The 22,526-nt window shown below is 46.4% G+C and overlaps 1 protein-coding gene across 7 annotated transcripts in view; it reads right to left on the reverse strand.

Annotated features, from left to right (window-relative positions):
- The window catches only part of MED12L (mediator complex subunit 12L), a 420,881-nt gene that overhangs the window by 348,831 nt on the left and 49,524 nt on the right, over positions 1 to 22,526 (reverse strand). The window lies entirely within an intron of this gene.

Raw genomic sequence — 22,526 nt, forward strand, 5'->3', positions numbered from 1 at the left:
ATCTTACTTTTTGGATCACTTTCAAAGCAATCCTTTAATTTCAATAAAAAGTTCCTTCAGGAAAGTGAAAACATTTTGATGCTAATTTGGAAACTGGTTAAGCTTTCTCACTCAAAGAAAGAAAGGTCAGTTTAACATGATTTTCAATGACCATCTAAAAAGCAGGTAAGAGATGCACACAAACACAGACACAGGTGGGCACACACACCCATTTAACCTCCTCCAGACGTCTCATCTGACTCACAGAGCACGCGCAGAGACAACTCACTTTCCTCAGTCACCTGCTCACACTACAAACAAACTCAGTAACTGAACTAAACAAACGTCCACAGGGGTGGCAATGACAGAAATAGAAAAATGTCCCTCTCTGACAGGCTGTGAGAGCTAGGTTCTCCCCAAACCAAACGAAACTAAAGAATAGCTCTGTAACTATTTTTCCTAGCCTTGTCTACCTTTCCCTGAAAAGAACAGTTTCTCAGATCCCTGTGGAAGTCTACAGATCCCAACCTGAGAAAGGAGGCTATGATAATCCTCCTTATGGATGTATTTAATGATCGTCAAGAAGCACAGTTAGCAGATAGAAATGACCTAGAACAGTGGTTGCCAACCTTTCGGACAGTACGGACCACCAGGTCCCTGGAACTCTGGTTGGCGACTGCTGACCTAGAAGATAAGTGAATAATCCTTCTCTCTTCACACCTCACCATTAACCAATTCTATCCAAACTTCTCTCAAAACATCTCACATTTATTCCTTCCTTTAAAATATGACCGCCACCTCCCTCGTCTGTGGCCACTGTCACAGCAGGCCCTGGCCACGGCTCCTCAGTGCCCTTCCCCTGTCCAGACTTTCACCTGAATGCAGCCTACCAGGTGCCCCTAAATTAATCTTCCCCAAACAGGTTTTCTTTCCCGCACTCACCTTTTCAAACCCTCAGAGGGCTTTCCACTATTTTTTTTTTTCACAAGGAACTAAAGATTAGAAGCATCTAGCCTAACAGTATACACACCATCAATAACATCTATGGGCCCTCTCTCCGCCGGACTCAGACCCTGGATCAAAACACAATTACCTAGGACAGGCATTCAATGCCCTGAAGAGTTAAGCTTCGCTTCCCAGTCTCGCTTCCATTCTAAGTGGCAAAATCACAGGGTCTGAGTGTGAATGCAGGGCCCTTACCTGTGACTGGAAACAGGGTAACTGACCTCTCTGTACCTCAGATGCTTCGTTTGAATGAGACAAGAATAATTCACAGGGCTGAGATTACATAAGACAAAATGTACAAAGAGTTTAGCACAGTGTATAGTCGATAAAGTACTCTATAAATGGTGGCTATTGTTATAAAAACTTAGAGCTACTTTTTATTTTTATACTAAAGACCCGGAGCACGAAATTCATGCGTGGGAAGGTGGGGGCCAGATCTCTCAGCCCACCCTGCACCCTCTCCGATCTGGGATCCCTCTCGCAATCCGGGACTCCTGGCTACTAACCACTCACTTGCCTGCCTGCCTGATTGGCCCTAACCACTCTGCCTGCCTGCCTGATCGCCCCTAACTACCTCTGCCTGCCTGCCTGATCGCCCCTATCCGCCTCTGCCTGCCTGCCTGATTGCCCCTAACCGCCTCTGCCTGCCTGATCGCCCCTAACGGCCTCTGCCTGCCAACCTGATCACCCCTAACCGCTCTCCCCTGCCTGCCTGATTGCCCCTAACCACTCTGCCTGCCTGATCGCCCCTAACGGCCTCTGCCTGCCAACCTGATCACCCCTAACCGCTCTCCCCTGCCTGCCCGATTGCCCCTAACCACTCTGCCCTGCCGGCCTGATCACCCTAACCACTCTCCCCTGCCCGCCTAATCGCCCCTAACTGCTGTCCCCTGCCGGCCTGATCACCCCTAACCGCCTCTGCCTCGAGGCTTTGTCTGGAAGGACGCCTGGAAGACGTCCAGTCTAATTAGCATATTACCCTTTTATTAGTATAGATTTTAACTCTCATTTAATCTACTTGACTATAATATTGCTTCCCACATACATTGTCTTTTCAACCTCTCAGCCTTACATAATGCCATTCCCATCCTCTGGAGAACATTATCATGAAAACTTCCTTAAGCCACAACTCAGGGCTCCCCTGCATCTATTTCTTTATCTTTAACAGCATCGAGGGGATTGAACAGCATCTAGGAAACGTTCATTCAATCAATGAATAACTAAGGATACAGCACTGTCCTAAGTACTGGGGCTCCCACAGCCAGCAAGCTGCAAGTGTGATAAATGCCCCAAGGAAAAGTACCACCTGTTCAGAGTGTACATAACAGGGGCTTCACTGGTCTGAGAAGTCAAACAAGAATTCCCTGAAGAAGCGACCTTTGAGCTGAGCGGTGAGTCAAAAGTAGAGCTAACTAAGGAGGACCCTTACAATGACCAGGCTGACATCTTACATAAAGTGATACAATATGAATTCTTAAGAATGAAAATTAGGGATGTATATAGTAACCCCTAGAGCTATCACAAATAAATAACCCTATGTGAAGAGGCGTAAGTAAAATATCAAGAGGTAAATTAAAATTACTTTTTAAAATAGTTATAGTAAAATGAAAAAAAAACAAATAGTAAAATCATATACCTAAATCCAACCAGATTAATAATTACATTAAAGGCTAATTAAATGTTAATGACCTAAGATTCCAATTAAAAGACAGGGATTGTCAGAATGGATAAAAACGCAAAACCCAACTATACAGAGTGGCTTCAGGGCCGTCTTTAGAGGTCAGCAACAATGCAGGAGACAGCAAGACCAAAATCAAGACCTGTCAGCCTGCTCCTTTCTTTTTTTTAATATATTTTTATTGATATCAGCGAGGAAGGAAGAGGGAGAGAGAGAAATAGAAACATCAATGATGAGAGAGAGAAATAGAAACATCAATGATGAGAGAGAATCAATGATTGGCTGCCTCCTGCACACCCCCTACTCGGGACCGAGCCCACAACCCAGCATGTGCCCTTGACCAGAATCGAACCCGGGACCTTCAGTCCACAGGCCAACGCGCTATCCACTGAGCCAAACTGGCTAGGGCTAACCAGCTCCTTTCGACAGCCACTTCCCCAACCAGAAGCAGACCAGGAACTGCTGCAGAACTATCTGGACTTTCACTGCTGTGAGAAGGCGATGACTGCTAAAGGGTGTGCTGGCTCTGTGTGTGAAAGATACCAGCAGGTGGACACGTCCCTTCCCCCTATCCTGGTGTCAGCCTGGGATGACCGCCAGGCAGAAGGCACATTTCCTGGGAAGATCTGAACTGGCTGTATCCCACCTATCCTCTGTCCTCCATCTTCTCCCAGGGAGGTGAAGGGGAACCTGGGTACATGCCACCTTAAGATCCTGAATCATGGCTTAATTAAGAATACTTGTTGGAAAAGTATAAAATACAATTTAAAAAGCCAATTATGGGGCATACTTTAAATATAAAGACAGATAAGTTGATGGCAAAGATGGAAAAAGATAAATACCGTGCAAACAATGAACATAAGAGGGCTCGAGTGACTATATTAATACGGATAAGGTGGACTTTAAGACATCAAAGATCATAATGATAAAAGGGCGAGTTCATCAGGAAGGCATAGCAATCATGGGCATGTGTGTCCCTAACAAGTAAAGAGGAGAGGCGGGAAGAGCACATGTAAAAGCCAGAGGGCTGGGAAATGAAGGAAAGAATGCAGTCATAGCAGGAGCAGAAGGCAGGCAGCTGTGAGACGAGCTTGAGCAGTAGGTGGGGACAGACCACACAGGTCTGTGGACCAAGTGAAGGACTGTCTTTATCATCAGAACAGTAAAGGGTTTTGTGCAGAGGGATGGCATTATCTGACCTGAATAGGTCTGCGGTGTAAACAACTGACTGGAGTAGGTTCAGACTAGATGGAAGGCTGTGGGCAGGGATTAGAAACAGTTATCGGGCTCTCATAACAGTCAGGACTTCAGAGGATGGTAGTTAGAATCAAGATGGTGGTGACAGAGGTGGATAAAAGTGGATCTAAAGAGGGATATTTATGAGGGCTACTCAATAGGGCTTTTGTTGACATGTTAGATGGAATGACAAAGAGTGAGGTTGTGTCCTGGCCAGTGTGGCTCAATTGGTTGAGCACTGTCCTGTGCACCAAGAGGTTGCCGTGGGTTTCAGGCTGAATCCCCAGTAGGGGGTGTGCAGGAGGCAGCCAATGGATGTTTCACTCTCATCTCTCATCAATGTTTCTCTCTCCCTTTCCCTTCCTTTCTAAAATCAATAAAAATATATTTAAAAGGAGAAAAAAGGAAAAAAGAGGTAGGTTGTAAAAAATGTCCCTCACATTTCTGGGAGGTAACTGCTCAAGACAGGGTACAGCAGTGTTGGGCGGGGTTGGAGGGAAGAGAAAATCACAAGTTCAGTTGTAAATGTAAGTGTGACAGCAGACAAACAAAACAAGATGTTACTTAGAGGCAACTGGGTGTACAAGTCTGGAGTGCAAAGATACCTAGGCTAGACTCATCAAGGTGTGAGCTGTCTGCATGGTAGTCACTGAAGCCTGGCGTGGCTAAGATCACCTGGGGACAAGGTGAAGTGAGAGGGCACAGGGCCTACAACAGATCCCACAAAAATCCGACATTGAGTTAATGGCCAGGTAGAGGAAGAAAGCCTTCGAAGGAGGCTGAGATGGCCTGACCAGAGAGGAGGGAAGGAAACTAGGAGTGCTGTGGCTCAAAGCCGAGCGAGGACACCTCTGCACCAAGGGAGCCACAAGAGCAAGTGCTGCTGGGAATGTGGCTGGCACCCGTGCCCTGAGAGGGGTCTCAGTGGAACGACCTACGAGGGCAGAAGCCAGACTGGAAGGAGCAGAGGAAGAAGTAGGAAGTGAAGGAGACTGAGCACACAGGATGCTTTTGGGAAAGTCTAGTGAGAGGGGAGACCAGGGAAGAGGGGGTCCTGGGGTAGAAGGAGATCTAAGATGTGAGGCTCCTGTGCATGTTTTCATGGCACCAAAAATCCAGTGAAGGAAGTAGCTGAAGGTAACAGGAGAAAAAAGAATTGGCTGGAAGCCTGCAGTTCCTGGGAACAAAGGAGGGGGCCTAGGATCTCCTGAGCCAGGAGGATGGAGAAGGCAAGGTGCAGTACCCGACAACACGGATGCCCGCAGAGGAACGTCTAGAAATAGATCTGCAGGCACACTGTTGTAGGGTGAGCTGTATACCCCAAAAGGATATGTGAGTCCTAACCCCAGTGCCTGTGCAAAGGACTTTATTTGGAAATAGGGTCTCTGCAGACATCATCAAGTCAAGAGGTCATAGTGAATGAGGGTGGGTCCTAACCCAATGTGGCTGGTGCCCTTATCAGAGAAGAGACCACAGGGAAGACAGAGGCAGAGGCTGGAGTTATGCGGCCACAGCCACATATGCCTGGGCTGCAGAAGCTGGAGGGGCAAGGATCCTCCCCTGGAGCCTCCGAGGTGTGGCCCCGCCTTGTGGACTTCTAGCCTCCAGAACTGTGAGGGAATGTATTTGCACAATTGTTATCATCCAGTTGTGGCATTTGGTTATGGCAGCCCTGGCAAAGGAAAACATACTTGTAGGGGATGTGGGAAGTGAAGCTCCGCTCTACCCGTCAGGGCAAGCCCACCCTTCAAAATCAGGGTCTGGGCCATGTGGCAGCAGCAGGACCGGCTGCAGAGCCCCACGGCTGGGAAAGGCAGCCTCAGGGCTCTGTACGAGCAGACACCAGCCCCCTGCACCACAGCAATGGGGAGTCATTTCCGCTTGCATCTCTTCTAAGTCAGGTGTCACTTAACAGTGGTTTGAGAAGTTTAACAGAGAGAGAGGCCCTCCTGAAGAGGGCCCAGGAGATGGGCCAGACTGACTTAAGGGAGACAGAACTCCCCTAAATGGCAGCCCAGTAGTACTACGTCTCTAACACCAGGGCCACATGTGCATCAAAGCCAAATCTGAAACTCAGCTCTATACGTCTACACTCATCTGTATTGCAATTAATATTCACCCCCACCCAAACCACACCTGCAGGCCATCCATCACTAATGGTGGGGACTTAGGGAAACCAAAAGGCTATGAACTCAACACAGGTCAGTTGCTCGTCTTCACATCTGTACTGAAAGCAGGCAAAAACAGAAGGAGAACCATGGTGATGATAATACCACACCCGGCCTTGAAGCAGCATTCACGCCATCCTCATATGAGCCAAGTGGCCGTGGCAGGATAGGTCCCCATTTTACGTGGAGAGAAACTAAGGCTGGGAGGTTGGCAGAAGTGAAATGGTACGGGACCATGGAAGAATCGGCCCCGGCAGGTCCATGTACGCTCCAGGACAGTGAGACCCTTGAGGAGTTAGCATGGTCCCAACAAACCTACATTGGAATCGGGCTGCCTTCTTTTCTATGAAATGGAGATACCTCCACCTTTACATGCCCATTGTAAAGAGTAAGTGAAAACCACATGGGAGGCACACACCTAGTACTTCAAAAATGGGATCCTCGTTGTCATGTAATGGCGATCTTTTGTATGGCCAGCATATACAGGCCCCCCATGCACATGGCCGGTTACTCAGTAACTTGCCAATGAATTGGATGAAACGTCCACCACGGAGGACATGCTGAGAATGTACAGCTCTCAGACGGCCAGTACCCCATGACAGCCCACCCTACCCATAAGTGGCCTAGTGACGCAGCCAGTCCCTCCTTCCCATTTTAAAGTGTGAGAGATTTGGCTTCAAATTACATCTAAATATACTTAGCATTTATTACACTCTTATCTGAATTGCTGTATCCCATTAATTCATATTCAAATCACATCCAAGCGCATGCCACCCTCGCTACCAAACACCTGGATGTGGCTCTCAGGAAAACTGCATGATCATAATGCAGGAAAGAGGACTTGAGGTGCCCACTAGTTTAACCTGCCCAGCATTTTATTTAAGACAGCCTCTAAAGGTAGTGTTCTCCCCAAAACCCCCAACTGCTCAGGTAAATCACAGTCCTATAAAATTCTTACACTGCAGTCCCATCAAATGTAAACTCTGCCTGTAAATCCTATTTTTCACCCAGTCCTGGATCTCCTGCCACTGTGATAGGTGACCTGAGGGCAGAGAAACACACAAGCAAGGCTTCTGTCCTGGGCTTCTGTCCTCGGAAGTTAACTGTCCAGGGCAGTGGTCGGCAAACCGCGGCTTGAGAGCCACATGCAGCTCTTTGGCCCCTTGAGTGTGGCTCGGCGTTAGAATCACTTCTTGAAAATAGACTCGCCCAGGCCGAAAACCGACTTCTGCGCATGGGCCACGAAGTTTCAATCGCACTGTACGTGCGTGCCCGCACGTGGTATTTTGTGGAAGAGCCACACTCAAGGGGCCAAAGAGCCGCATGTGGCTCGCGAGCCGCGGTGTGCCGACCACTGGTCTAGGGAGCTGACACACACTCCCAGCCTGGTCCCTTCTGTTTATCCTCTGACCCCCTTGCCTAATTCCCTCCCTGATCCCACACCGGGCACACGCCTGCAGGAAGGCATGTTGTGTGATTTCCACCAAATGAACTGCACATTCATAAAAAAGGAAAATGTGCTGGTGATATGAATAAATGGATGCAGGAGAAATCAGGTAAGAATGCAGAACACCCTTCTTCCTGCTTGGGAGAGAACAGAAACTGGGAATGTGCCTTTTTTGTTGTTGGTGGTAAGTTTGTTTTAGGTCAGTTGCTCGAAAACAGTGAGGCTACACCTACAATTTCGAGCCAAGAAATCAAATGTCCTGAGTCCACCTCCAAAAATGTAGTCTAAACATTAACCTCGGTGACCACCCCTCAGCCTTCACCCTCTTTATTTTCAGGAGGTTGATCTCCCCACCTCTTCCAGGGAGCTTAGCCAGCCTTCCAAGCAATTCTGTCGATTAACCATCACCAAAGCAGCCCCCGGGAGGTGGACACCAGGTACTGAGGGCATGGACAGGTGACATAAACCAAAGGCAAACAGGCCCTTTCAGTCATAAGCTCTTCAGTAAGTAAGTTCATGCCAGAAGTCACAGGGTGAAGAGTCCAAACATTTCTTCCAATTCAGCCATCCAGTATTTCTCGATACCTGGTCAGACCACTAAAGACAGGGCACAAAAAGGTGGGACGCTGAGGTCCTCAGGCAACGGCACTTTCATCCTGAACAGCGTCAAAGAAGCCCGAGTGGTTTTCACACTCCCCTCTTCCTTTCCTTTGACCAGTTTGTCACCAGCTGCCCATTCTTCTCCAGGCCTGTTTAAAGTCCTTTTTACTTCCTGCTTTGGTTACCGCGGCCTCCTGGACTCCACTCTCCCCCCACTGGATTTGTTAGACATGAGCTAGTGAGACAAACCTGACAGCAGGGCCTCATGAGCTTATCCTCACCCCAACCTGCTTGATCTGCGGAGACACCGCCCCTCTTATCCTGTGCCTCACTCATCCTACCTCCCAGCTTTGTCCTAAGGAAGGGGGCAGCATGTCCCCTCTCACTCAGATCCTGCCCTTCACACCCTCCATCCTCCTGTGAAACCTCCACGTGTTCCAACCCTCTCCTTTCTGAACTCACAGCACTGTTAGCCTCACGATACACAGAGCACAATGGCTGCAGCAGGGGCTCAGTAGCCCAACTCCATCAGTGTGCAGCTAACTGACCTTGGGCAAGCTCAGTAACCCCCTCTCTGTGCCTCAATTTCCACATCTGTAAAAAGGTACCCACCTCAAGGGTGTTTGTGAATCTGGCATAAAACCAACCACAGGAAACATTCAAATGACCAACACAACCAACATCGGATATCATAATGAAAAGTGGCACTTTATACACTGTGTTGAATGGATATATTATTCCTCAAGTTTAAAATAAATAAAAGCAATACAGTGGTCATTTTCTAATGGTTTTATGTGCACGAGGTGTTAATTTCTAGAGCAGTGTTACTCATAGTGTGATCTGAAACCCGTACAGATCCCACAAGAAGCCTGCAGAAGCTGAGCATGAGGGCTTGGAAAAGCCACTACATTCCATCAGCATGTCATTTTCTAGTAATTCATCTTCATCATATATTTATACCAGTGCAACAGGTTGAAAATTAATTTTAAAAAGAAAACCAGTCCTTCACTACAGACATTTTGAGAAGCTCTGTGCCAGAGGCGACAGACAGCAGGCTTCTATCTTTTCTACATCCCAAGTCGGCTAGTGGGAGGCACATATACATCAAGTACTAAGTAAATAAAACCATAACTTCAAAAACATTTCAATTATTTAATGATGACTTAAAAGTAGGTCTCATGTGAGAATAATGTACTAGTAAACAGTGTCTCCAATTCATAATTTTCTTCCCAGAAGGAGCTGACATTTAATCTCAAACTGACCAAAGAGTAAAAACAGCTCTGACCGGAAAATATTTTCCATGCAGCCTACTAAGACAGCACTGTGTGTAGTTTTAAAAAACCAAAACAAAACCAAAAAACGGAGAAAGATAAATTATTTAGCTCAGTCTTAGGCACAGTTTTGATGGAACCTCATATCTTTACATAAACCAGAATCTTAGCAAGAAATTCCAACAACACTTCAGACAAAACACTTTTTTTTTTCCACTGTGGCCAATGCTGTATATGGTCCTAATCTCAACAACTTCATTAGATTAATCCATGAATGGAATGGCTGGAAAAGAAAAGCAGCAAATTCTACCAAATTTTAATTGACAAGACAGCGTGTGCACACTGGATGTGGGTTGAAGGCTGAGTTTATTCTTGCTGAGAAAAATCTCTGCACAAACTGACTGGAAATTCCTGTAGAAAGTTCAAGGTAAACAGGGAGCCCCATTCCAGTCCTGCCTCCCTTCTTCCTTCGAGGCGGCGATCTGGAACACAGTGTAGATAAGCCATCACTCCCCGTGAGTCCTGACCCTCTGACCCCAGGACCAAGCTGATACATACCCCTTTTCTCTCTAGCAGGTTTTATCCCTTCCTCTCCCTCAACCATCCCCAAAATCTGTGAACACAGTCAAGTTTATAGATTCAATATACTCTTGCTTTATTGAACTTTTAGCAATTCCTCCAAAAATGGGGTCCTATTTCCCATCTCTGTATCCTTGCCAGCTGGAAAGCACCCACAGTTCTGAAGATTTTTCTGACCCCTCCAGAGTACTGGCCACTCCCTCATTTGTTCCCGCCCCCCCAATGAACCTTTTACTGAGCTGACTACCTGCAGACAGGACGGCCAGCCCTCCACCCAAAGTTCCTCAATGGTGAGAGCCACATTTTAACACCTTCTGGCACCGCCAATGCCCTGCACTACATCTTGATTCACCAGGTTTCTAATAACCACCAGATCCTATCAATAAATATTTAACCCCTACCACCTACCTCTCCTTGCCTCTGGTTATCAGTGGGAGACAAAAGGGACATGGTCCGTACCTCGTGCAACTTACAATGGTTGGGGAACAGAGCAGACAATAAATCAAACACAAATTGTTTTGCATGCTGAAGAGCAAACCATCACTTTGCCGTGATAGAGAGAGTGAGGCAAGCAGGCCACCGGAGCCACAGGTGTAAAGGTCCTGACGAAGAGAGGCTGCAAACCCTAAGAGGAGGCGAAGGTAGCTGGTCACCCCACTAGCTCTCCCTTCAGGCCGCCCGTCACCCCATACTCACCTCCCTCCAACCGCTCTCCTCAGAGGTCCTGCTGACAGGATGCAGGAAGTCCAGTTCTAAAAGGCTGCATCCTCAGAGTCAGCCTGCTCCTCCATCTATTTGCACACTCTCGACAGGTGTGGACAAAAAGGGGCCACATGCTAACCTGACTAGCTCAGGAAAGGCCTTGCAAACTCAGAGATCTAAAGGATGGTCTAAAATTAAAACTTTTTTTTTTATTGATTTCACAGAGAGGAAGGGAATGGGGGGGAGAGGAAGGGAGGGGGAGAGAGAGAGAGAGAGAGAGAGAGAGAGAGAGAGAGAGAGAGAATGAGAGACAATCATTGATCAGCTGCCTCCTGCACACTCCTCAATGGGGATCAAGCCTGCAACCCAGGCATGTGCCTTGACAGGGAATCAAACCATGACCTACTGGTTCATAGATTGACGTTCAACCACTGAGCCATGCTGGTTGGGCTGAAATTAAAACTTTTTAATTAAAAAGCATCTATGGTGGGTAGTCATGTCCTAGGCAGGTATCTTCCCTGACAAAGATCAACTTTGATCTTAACTGAGCCTACCATCTTTTTGCATCTATAATAACACTAGAGGCCCGATGCACGAATTCATGCACGGGTGGGGTCCCCTGGCCTGGCTGACAATCAGGGCTGATCGGGGCTGTCTCACCCAGTCCCAATGGGGGCAGAGCCAGCAGGCTGGGGGAGGGAGCGCAGGAAGTTGGCTGGCTGGGGGGAGTGACTGTGGAAGTTTGGCCGGCCACAGGAGGTTGGCTATGGGAGTGCACTGATGACCAGGGGACAGCTCCTGTGCGGAGCGTCTGCCCCCTGGTGGTCAGTGTGCATCAAAGCGACCGGTTGAACAGTCGTTTGGTTGACCAGTCATAATGGTCGCTTAGGCTTTTATATATAAAGATACCTGTGGAATGTCAGGGTAACTTGTAACTTCCCTCTCAGGGCACAACCACTGTGTTAGGGTACCACAAATTCCCTCACTGTTATTGTTATCATGATAATTATTGACTGTTAACTACCCTATGCCCACCCATGTAAAAGAAGCATGTGTCTATAATTTTATTTTTTATCCAATCCCAGAAGTTTCCCGCTTTACTTTCTCCCACCTCCCTAATCTATCATCAATGGTTTCATGTAACTCAGAGCTCCTCCTTTGATAGTACTTTATAAAAAACTAGAGGCCCGGTGCACAAAATTCGTGCATGGGGGGGTGTGTCCCTCAGCCCAGCCTGCACCCTCTCCAATCTGGGACCCCTCGAGGGATGGCCCACTGCCAGTTTAATGGGCAGTGGATATCCCTCTCACAATCTAGGACTGCTGGCTCCCAACCCCTTACCTGCCCATTTAGGCCCAGTGGGATCGGGCCTAAATGGGCAGTTGGATATCCCTCTCACAATCCAGGACTGCTGGCTCCCAACTGCTTGCCTGATTGCCATCCTGATTGCCCCTAACCACTTCTGCCTGCCAGCCTGATCACCCCCTAACCACTCCCGACAGCCTGATTGATGCCTAACCGCTCCCCTGCCAGCCTGTTTGCCCCTAACAGCCCTCCCCTGCAGGCCTGGTCCCCCCCAACTGCTCTCCCCTGCAGGCCTGGGTACCCCCCAACTGCCCTTCCCTGCAGGCCCGGTCGCCCCCAAATTCCCTCCTCTGCTGGCCTGGTCACCCCTAACTGCCCTCCCCTGCAGGCTTGATCGCCCCCAACTGCCCTCCCTTGCAGGCTTGATCCCTCCCAACTGCCCTCTCCTGCTGGCCTGATTGCCCACAACTGCCCTCCCTTGCAGGCCTGGTCCCTCCCAACTGCCCTCCCCTGCTGGCATCTTGTGGCAGCCATCTTGTGTCCACATGGAGTCAGTCATCTTTGACCACATGGGGCAGCCATCTCGTGTGGTGGAGTGATGGTCAATTTGCATATTATTATTTTATTAGATAGGAGGATTAGATAGGATAGAGGCCTGGTGCACGGGTGGGGGCCAGCTGGTTTGCCCTGAAGGGTGTCCCAGATCAGGGTGGGGGTTCCCTTGGGGTGTGGGGCGGCCTGGGTGAGGGGCCTGTGGTGGTTTGCAGGCTAGCCATGCCCCCTGGCGACCCAAGCGGACGCCCTGGTTTCTGGGATTTAATTTATCTTCTATAATTGAAACTTTGTAGCCTTGAGCGGAGCCAAGCCTCCTGCTTGCTCAGTGGCTGCAGCCATTTTTGTTGGGATTTATCTTCTATAATTGAAACTTTGTAGCCTTAAGCAGAGGCCAAGGCAGGCCAGGGCAGGTGGAAAGCTTGGCTTCCTCCATTGCCAGGGAAACCCAAGCCTCCTGCTCTCTCCATGGCTGCAGCCATCTTGGTTGGGTTAATTTGCATACTCGCTCCTGATTGGCTGGTGGGCATGGCTTGTGTGTAGCAGAGGTATGGTCAATTTGCATATTACTCTTTTATTAGATAGGATAGGCAAGAAACAGTCTCTAGAGCATTGTCTCAATATGTTGAGATTCTTTTTTTTATTTTTATTGATTTTTCACAGAGAGGAAGGGAGAGGGACAGAGAGCCAGAAACATCGATGAGAGAGAGACATTGACCAGCTGCCTCCTGCACACCCCCCACCGGGGGACGTGCCCGCAACCAAGGTACATGCCCTTGACCGGAATCGAACCCGGGACCTTCCAGTCCGCAGACCGACGCTCTATCCACTGAGCCAAACCGGTTTCGGCTCAATATGTTGAGATTCTGCTTCCCAGCAGTTGTCAACAGTTTAGCTCAAATAAACTCACAAAAATTCTTTACAGCTTTGAATATTTCTTACGATAACAAACTCATTCTCTCCTCCCCCTCCCCAACCTCCCCAACACCTGGAAAAAATAAAAAACATTCTTTTGTTCCCAATAGTGTGTTTTGGGACCACCGTCAACCTACCTACCAACTGTGTAAGCCAGTTCTTCTCCACATCCAAGACCTTTGAGGTTCCCAAAAACTTTCCAGCTATATATCTGTGTGAAGCCAGGTTTTCTTCATATTCTTCAGCCAAAACAACATATTGTAACAGACTGAATGTAGAACTCAATGTGAGAATCCAGACATTAAAGAGATTTGCAAAAATGTAAAACAATTTTCACCGTTTTGTTTGTTACTGTTCATAAAAAATATTTTCAAAATGAAATTAGTTTATTAACTTTAAATGAACTATATATATTCTAAAATTTCTCAGTTTTTATTTCTAATACAGCAAATATGGAGATATAACCTACATAAACAAAAGCTCTATGGAGTCCTCAAAAATGTTTACTATTTTAAAGAGGTCCTAAGCTAAAAATGTTGGTATATTCTTATACCCATCACTCTCTCTTCCATACTGTGTCTATCGCGCCATCCAAATAACCTCTTAAATCCTCTCTTCATTTCTTCCCAACCCTAATAGGTCAATAAACAGACCCCGAATGATGTCCACATCAAATCCTAGAATCTGTGAGTGGTACCTTATTTGGAAAAGGAGTTTTTGCAGATCTTGAGAGGAAATCATTCTAGATTATGCAGGTGGGCCCTAAATCCAATAACAAGTATCCTTATAAGACACTCAGAGAAGAACAGACACACAGAGAAAGCAGCCTTGTGAAGACGGAGGCAGGAAATACATTGGGGTGGGCACAGAGAAGCCAAAGAACACCTAGATCCACCAGAGGGAAGGAAGAATTCTCCCCCGAGAGCCTCCAGGGGGAGTGCGACACTAGACCCTACTGACACTTTCTTTGGACTTCTGTTTTCCAGACTATGAAAGAATAAATTTCCGTCATTTTAAGCCTCCCAGTTTGTGGTAACTTGTTATGGCAGCCACAAGAAACTAATATAACAACCACCAGGACTGGAATGTCAGTGACCACCTAGCTACTCAGTCTTTGCCTTAATGTGAGTGACCCTCAGTGCCACTGTCCCCTCAAACTGTGACCCTTAGTCATCTAAAATAGAATTCCCCTGACACCCTTGAATGGCACCTCATTGACTCCACCATAATATCTAAATGCCTCAACACAGCATACAAAGCCCCCATAACTTGATCACACCTTTCTTTCCTGCTCCCACCCAGGTCCCCCACACCTGCACACCCACCATGCCTCAGGCCCACAGCCCAGAGCAAACCCCATGCTGGTCTAACGCTCTTCCCAGAATTAATTTCCTCCCCCATTCTCAGCCCCATCCACTCTACACATCCTCCAAGTTCCAGACTCAAAAATCTAGGTCCTGTCAAAAACGGGGCTGCTCCTTCTTGTTGCCACAGCACTTTGCACACTCCTCTCAAAGGATATCTGAAACATTCTACTGCTCATTCACGAGGCTCTAACTCCCTCTACACCAGAGTCTCTCAACCTTGGAACTGCTGACATTTGAGGCCAGATAATCCCTTGTGGGAGGCTGTCCAGAACATTGGAGAACGTTAACAACATCCCTGGCTTCTACCAACTACATGCCAGGAACAGCATGTGTGCACACGTGCACACACAAGCGCACACACAGTTCTAATGGCAGTGGGGGGTGCGGGGGGTGTGCACCTCTCCCTGATGAAAACTATTGTTCTGTACTGACGTCTTTGGGAGCCTAGGACCATATCCAATGCTCCTAGCATTCCTTTATTCTGACATCCATTTATACAAGAAATTCTGAGTCCCAGGTATGGGCCAGGCACTGTGCTCAAAGTGAGGCACACGGCAGGAAGTAAAAATCTTGGGTCCTGTGACCATGAAGCCACAGCTGGCGAAGGGCCTGCAAGGTACTCAATAATACTGGGTGAATGACTGAGTTTGTTTGGCAGGCATATACATCCTAATGTTTCCCTCAAAGCATGGAAAATAAAACCCAAGGGCTAATTTTGTTTTCCTCTTCTCAGGGACATAGCATTGCAGAGGAAAGGGGAGCCATTCCTATAGACTGCCATGTAAGTGTTGCTCCCTGGGAGTGGGCAATTGGTACAGCTTGTGTGTTTCTATCTCCAAGAAAGCTAACCATAAATAAAGGAGTGTCTCGATCAATAAAAAGAAAATTCAATAGGAACGTTTCCCTACACATGCACTGCCCACAAATGCCAATGCCAGGCTATCTCTGCTTCCACCAGAACTACAAAGAGAGGAGTGCCTGAGCTTCCGGGGTATTCTTCCCTCTGCCTAAGGAACACCATCCAAGATTCAGGAAAGCTCAGAGAAGACCAAGTGGTGAGCCGAGCAGTCCCCAGCTCACAGAGCTCTGGATGCCCTAAAATCAGAACAATTCTCCCTGCCGGGGCAACGTGAGGGTGCTCACCAGCAGGGAGGCTGTTTACAGAGGAAGGCCAAGTGAAGGTGCAAGAACAAATCAGGACACAAGTGTGTGGCCCAGATCTGCCTTAACAAGTCACGTTAACCTCTCTGGGACTCAATTTCCTTTTGTATTGAATGACAAAATTAGACTGCCTCTAAATTGCATTTTAGCTCTAAATATACCTGGTCTTCCCCAACCACCCCCCCCCCAAAAAAAAATATATACATATATATATAGATAGATGCACAGAATCTCCCTCTCCAAACCAAACTGAACAGGGCTCTTCCTCCCTTCCCAAAAACTCTTTTTGCCAAAAGTGGAAATAAATAAAAGGGCCGCTTCCACTCCCCTCCCCCCCCCCCACACCTGAGAAGCACTGGGCAGGGTTCAGAGTGCTCCACGCAGGCTCTGTGTCTGCTGTGCACTCGGGACGCAGAGAGAAGGAGAGTTCTGGAATGTGTATTCTCTGAAAAGGGGGCTCACGTTGTGATGATTTGAGGGTGCCAGAATTTAACTGGGAAGTACCATGACAACACTAGAATGCTTTCAGCCCCAAGAAACTGACAACTGGCCCAACAATAGCTACACCACGTGGACATCTACCCTCTTAACAAGAAATCCAGGGAGAGGTGGTCCCAAGGTCAGCCAGTAGCTTTAACAATTTCATAAAGCCACTCAATCGCCTCGTCTTACACTGACTTTTCATCCACAGGCTTGTAGCCTCATGGTACAGAGAGATCCCCTGGCTCCAACTACCACATCCTCTTCCTACTTTTCCAAAGACAGGAAACTTAGGAGATACCAGGTATAAAGAGTGCTCTCCCCCTGGGCCTGTATTTTTTTCTGCAAAGAAAAAATGCTTTTCCAGAAGTCCCGTAGTCAATTTCCATTAAATGTCTTTAGCCAGAATTAAGTCATCTGCTCGCTCCAAGATTCAAGAAAGGCTAGGAAAGTGAGGATCTGGCTTTCCTTAAAAAACTTTTTTGTAGGAAGTGGATAAGGGAAACCTGGGATAAGAATGATGGTGAAGCACCAGCCAACTGTCTGCAACATACAACTAGACCCAGTGGTGTGCTGGCAAATGCTTCAAAATCAGCTTTTTTTTTTTTTTTTCTGGAAGGGGGTTGGGGGAAGAGGGGGAAAAAGCAAAACAAAAAATTCTAATTTGTAGCATTTGCCAATTTCCTTGGTGTAAATACTCCCATTGTGCTAGATTTCAAACTACCAGCATAGTATTTATTAACCAGCTCACAAAATTCCTGAAATTTTTATGCTCAGCAAATACAAGCACACCACTGAATGTATACCTCACAGTTGGTAATAATTTAAGCTCACAATGCTCCTTCATACTGATATTTAAAGCACTCTATAGATGATTCGGTGGTATTCTCCCAGCTCATAGATGAGGGAAAAGACACAGCACCCCAAATCACACAGCACATGTGGCAGAGCTAAAGTGCTCACATGAGCGCCCCCACCCCAACCCTACCACGCTTTGCAGCATCAGGTGTGTAAGCGTCTATATCTACATTCTACAATATCCCCAGGCCTACCTATCAGCTAAAGGGCTCTAGCTTGGTTAGAAACCAATCACAAAGACCCATTCCTGTGAACTCAGTCAAAGTTACCTAATAATTATTCTCTAAGGTATTTCCTTCAATGACAATAATAGTACACGGTTATTGTTACAGCTTGGAATACAGATTAGTACAAAAAAGAAAATAAAAATCACCCTTATTCTCATCCTCAAGAGATAACAATTGTTTGAATGTGGGTGATAATCTTTCCAGAATATTAGACACACAGGGTGGGGCAAAAGAAGGCTTACAGCTTTGAGTACGTGAAACACAGTGTTTATTCTTGAACTATCATTTACTAATTATTGTATTATTTTCCATGCAAACAACTATAAACCTACTTTTGCCCCACCCTGTATATTTTTTAAGAAGTCATGCTATTTTGCAATATAAAGACATTGTTCTTTATTATGTAAATTTCCCAAAGCATAGAGAAATGGGTTGAAGGTTGGTATAACGAGCTCTGCTGTGGCCATCACCCAGCTTCAGACATTATCTACAGACATTTAAAAGTCAGTGTTTCCACTTCCCTTCTCGGGGAGGAATGTGTAGGAGGCAGGCCTTTCCCTCTGGCTTTCCCCTCAGACTTCAGGCTGAGTCAACCAGCTCCTTGCAGCGCTGCTGGGAGAACACTCCTGAAGAGAACTCTTCGTCATGCCCACTCTTCTCAGGGGTCCCTCCAACTTCTCCAATTCCTGTCTCATGTGTCAAGAAGCCTCAGAAGTGGGGTTCAGAAGCTCATTAAATTCATCACAATCCTTGGAGTTTCCAACTTCTGCTCGCTCCATTCTTCCATGTCTGCTTTGCCCTCACGTCCAGGTGCACGCACCCCATGGGAGGCCCTGCTGACTGGTTTAACTAAAATCCTAGAGCTGGGTTCATCCTCATCTTGCCCTACTTAGTTAGTCCCCAGCCAACCCAGCAACTGCGAGACCGCACTTCCTGGTCCTTCAACTCCCTAAAGGATCACACTGCATCTCCATAGGCACCAGCCCAAGTGAAATACCCAAAAGACTGAAGGATGGTGGCTGCACCCCAAATTAACAGCTTTACACGAATCCCCAAAGTGCCCAGTTGAGACCCACACCCAGAGTCAAAAATCTCTGCAGCCCCGACAAGTTCAAAGAATATCCTCATGGGACAAAACAAGACCTGCTCCCCAGTGCACCAGTTTAGCCAAGTGCATGCAGGAGGGAGCTGTGGATATTTAAAGACGGAGGCATAGCATTCTACTTTGCTATAAACCATGCACAGCTGACAGAAAACAAGACTATGCTGGGAACCACGGTTAGAACAAAACTTCCGGAGCAAAGTAGCTAAACTCATTTGTACTATTTCGTACCAAAAGATACTAACACTTGGAACAGTGTCTTTGTCTAAAGCAGTGATGGGCAACCTTTTGAGCTTGGTGTGTCAAACTTCGCCAAAAAACTGAGCATAACTCGGCTAGTGTGTCACTTTGAGGAAAAAACATTATTTCGCAAATGTCTCATCCTCAGGAGCAGCAAATGTTTCATCCTCGGCAAGCGGCCTCCTCAGCGGCCGCGTGTCATCAGAAATGGCTATGCGTGTCAGTGCTGACACACGTGTCATAGGTTCGCCATCACTGTTCTAAAGGTTCTAATACATCAAAGAGTGGGGAGCAGGTAGGAATAAGGGTGGTCTACAAGTTCTCTACAGATAAGACATAAACTAAAACAATGGTAGTCAAATTTAGGGTGATTAGGAATCACCGGTTAACAATTAAAACTTACAGCTACAGTAATAAGAATACTTTCTACCAGGAGAGTTTTTCTCACACAAATGTAATGCTAATTTAGTACCGCCTTCTCGAATTTTTCTGAAAAGCACCATTATACTCACTTACAAATGAGAAGTTACGCAGCTTGCCCAAGGCTACACAACTGCAAAGAGGCTGAACCAGAATTCCAGTCCAGGTCTGTACAACCCGGAAGTCCACACTTCCTTCATTAATCAGCATTTCCCACAAGGCAGGACACACAAAGGTTTTAGATGCAAAGATGGCCTTTTTTGTTGTTATTGTTAATCCTCACCAGCGGATATTTTTTCCATTGATTTTTAGAGAGAGATGGAGGAGGAGAAAAAGAAGAAGAGAAATGAGGAGGGAGAGGGAGAAAAAGAGAGAAATATCATGTGAGAAACACATCCATTGGCTGACACCTGAATATGCCCCAACCTGGGGCAGGACCAGGAATCGAACCAGCGACCCTTTGGTGCACAGGCTGTGATGCTCTAACCACTGAGAACACTGGTCAGGGCAAACTTTTAAGTTCTAATCTTATCGTCTTGTTTAAATCTGTATAATCGTGTGTGCATATGTAATATTAAATAAATAAATAAATTTAATGATAGACACATGAAATAAATTTTACATTTTATGTGTATACATGAAACATGAAAAGTTTCTTAAAAGTTAAAGAAAGCATTAGGATAAAAGAACAGGTGATACAGAGATAGGGTATAAATTCTGAGACAATACATAAATCACTAAAGCTTGTAGAAAACACTGCTCACCACACCACCACCCAAGAACGGCCAAGCACCTGTTTGTTCCATACTGTACTCAAATTTGACTATAGTCACATATAACTCTGACTCTGCTCAAGGGAGATAAAATATGGCTGCCTTGAGGGAAAGGGCGTAACATCAGTACAATTTAGCACAAATCATCCTTAACACAGTATTGGTTGACATAAATACTGGTTTGGTGGTCCTCTGCTTATCCTCCAAACACCTTGATTAAATCCAGTCCCCTTTTCTGGGCCTCCGTTTCACTTTGTCAAAAGAAAGTTACCAAAAGTAGACTCTAAGGTCACTTCCAGTTTTAGAATTCCATAAACTGTTGTAAGATCCTAAATCCCAAGTTATTTTTTCCAGAATCATAGAGGCCCCAATCCTAAATGAGTGTCTGTCTGAGAAATAAATGGTCAGTCTATGTTTCCAGAGGGCAAAATATTACAACAAAATCCTATATAATAAAAGGCTAATATGCAAATTGACTGATCACTATGATGCACACTGACCACCAGGGGGCAGACGCTCAACGCAGGAGCTGCCCCCTGGTGGTCAGTGCGCTCCCACAGGGGGAGCACCACTCAGCCAGAAGCTGGGCTCACAGCTGGGGAGCACAGTGGTGGTGGTGGGAGCCTCTTCCGCCTCCAAGGCAGTGCTAAGGATCCCTCGGGGGATGTCCGCCTGCTGGCTTAGGCCTGCAAGAGGGTGCAGGCCGTGCTGAGGGGACCCCCTCCACACACACACACACACACACACACACAGGGCACAAATGTCGTGCACCAGGCCTCTAGTATAGGATAAAGTCCTGTGGAGTACTGATCCACAACACACTCTCCAATGAATGGCATCCCAGGCCACTATCCCTCAACTGGGAATGCTATCAATTATGCTGCCCTCTAGAAAGATGTAGCAAGACATGAATTACAGGATGATAAAGATCAGCCAATCAATATACCTGTCCCAAACAAAACTTTAAAAATTTCCTGCCACTGCCCTAGCCAGTTTGGCTCAGTGGATAGAGCATTAGCCCAAGCACCTAAGGGTCTCGGGTTCAATTCTTGGTCAAGGGCCATGTTCAGGGCACGTGTGGAAGGCAATCAATGGATGGGTCTCTCTCACATTGGTGTTTCTCTCTGTTTCTCCCCCTCCCTTCCACTCTCTCTGAAAATCAGAGGAATAATGCCTTGGAAGGGGATTAACAACAACAACAAATTTCCTGCCACTAATTTTTAAATTATTAATTTCTGTTACATTTGGTCCTTCATGTGTTGTTTCCAGTCCTTAACAATCAAGTTTATTCTGAGTCAAGGAGAAAAATGGGAAAGAAAGAAATCTTTAAAACTCTCAAACTTGCCCTAACCGGTTTGGCTCAGTGTATAGAGCGTCAGCCTGCGGACTGAAGAGTCCCAGGTTCAATTCCAGTCAAGGGCATGTACCTTGGTTGCAGGCACATCCCCGGTCGGGGGTGTGCAGGAGGCAGCTGATCGATGTTTCTCTCTCATTGATGTTTTTAGCTCTCTATCCCTCTCCCTTCCTCTCTGTAAAAAAAAAAAAAAAAATCAATAAAATATATATTTTTTAAAAATAAATCTCAAACTTATATTAAGCCTCAGTTGAAAACCACCTGTAAAACTTTTCCAGTTCAATTTGAATTACTCCACAGATGTTCAAACATATTTAGTGTGCTAAACCTCCAAAAGTTGTCACTCCTTATTTTTCAGAAACATTATTAGCAAAACAGTTGGACCAGAAGATTTTTTCTCTATTATTGAATTAGATACATTTATCAAAAGGGAAGTCTTAGGGAACCCTCCTTGCCTTCTTTACAAAGCCCTTTCTGTGATGTCAGTGGGCATGTAAACTTCTAATATAGGGTCTTTAGATTCTCAGAAATAAGTTCTGAAATGTGCTCACTTCTTGTTTAGCTGAAGAAAATAGAGGATGGGTGGGCTGCAACTGGCAAACTCAGAAAGCACAGCTGGATAGCAGGTAATCTTAAAAAAAAAAAAAAAAAAGCAAATCCCTGGGCAAATTGTGTAGCTAATGTTGATCATTATAACTGGAGAGTTGTTACATAATTACTTGTTAACTACTGACAGATAATACATGGCTACAAAAAGCCATGGTTACTCTAGCCATTGAAGACAGTGTAACTAGTGCACCAGCCAAGGTTTCTCCAATTAATTTCGGGACCTATTTCCCTTCCAAGGCAACCCGACTGCTTTTACATATACAAAACAGCCTCCAGCAATGAAGCCAATAGCCTCTATCGACGAAATCAGTGTTTCCCGTAGGAATATTGATCTTTAAAGGGGAGACGAGATATAGAAAGAAGTAGGTTCAAAGAACTAAATACTTATCACCTCGATAAAAACGACTTCACTCTAAACTGGAAAATTTGAACAGAAAAGCCCCCTAACTTCTCCCACACACACACACACACACATACAGGCATTCGCCCGGTCCCTGC

This window comes from Cnephaeus nilssonii (assembly GCF_951640355.1).
Source record: "Cnephaeus nilssonii genome assembly, chromosome: 3".
Taxonomy (NCBI): Eukaryota; Metazoa; Chordata; class Mammalia; order Chiroptera; family Vespertilionidae; genus Cnephaeus; species Cnephaeus nilssonii.